At 36.8% G+C, this 728-nt stretch overlaps 1 long non-coding RNA gene across 1 annotated transcript; it reads left to right on the top strand.

The window, feature by feature from the left end:
* Positions 1 to 6: 6 nt before the first annotated feature.
* LOC110034454 lies at positions 7 to 722 on the top strand. The gene is made up of 3 exons (XR_002295059.1): positions 7 to 169; positions 279 to 341; positions 454 to 722. It is a non-coding gene; the product is annotated as an uncharacterized LOC110034454 (long non-coding RNA).
* Positions 723 to 728: the final 6 nt, after the last annotated feature.

Genomic DNA, 728 nt, shown 5'->3' with positions numbered 1-728 from the left:
TTTGCTGCTTTAAGTTTCAATTTTGAATCATCAAAATTGTTTTTTGTTTCTTTTTTTCTGCACTGATTGGATGTTGCTGTGTTGCGTCATGCTTTCAGGTTCAGATATACTTATTGGTATCCAACTTTATGTATTCAGGTTTTCCCTTCTCAAATCCTTAGTCTTTTTGGTAAGGCTGTGATGCTGTGATAATTTATTATATATCCTGCTTCAAGTTTCAATTTTGAATCGTAAAACACTGTTTTCCACTGTGTTGTTGGGATGCTTCTTGTTTGCAGGTGCATGCTTCTTGTTTGGTAGCATCTAGTTTTCCCTCCTGAATTTATTGATATTCTGCCAAGGTATCCGAAGCTGTGATAGTTTATTGTTTATACCGCTTCAAATTCTCATTTTGAATCATAAAAAAAGAATTTTTAAATGATTATGTGTTGTTGGTATGCTTCATGATTGCAGGTTCATCTTCTGTTACTGGTATTACATACTAGTACCTGAATTTTAGTGAAAGATTGCTTTTTGAAACAGTTAATAATGACAATTGCAAGTGTATTTTCGGACGTGAGGAGCAAGGGAAAGGGCAAGGACGTTGTTGAAGAGAACTCGCCCTTGCTGCCAAGCTTGAAGAATGAGAATGGAGAGTTTAATGAATTTAATGGCGCTTCATTTCCCGGTGCTGTGTTCAATCTCTCAACCACGATTGTGGGAGCTGGAATCATGTCTCTTCCAGCCAC

Source organism: Phalaenopsis equestris, unplaced genomic scaffold, assembly GCF_001263595.1.
Source record: "Phalaenopsis equestris unplaced genomic scaffold, ASM126359v1 Scaffold187939, whole genome shotgun sequence".
In the NCBI taxonomy this organism is placed as follows: domain Eukaryota; kingdom Viridiplantae; phylum Streptophyta; class Magnoliopsida; order Asparagales; family Orchidaceae; genus Phalaenopsis; species Phalaenopsis equestris.
The sequence above is the reverse complement of the archived record's forward strand: the minus strand, read 5'-3'. Positions and strand labels throughout refer to the sequence as shown.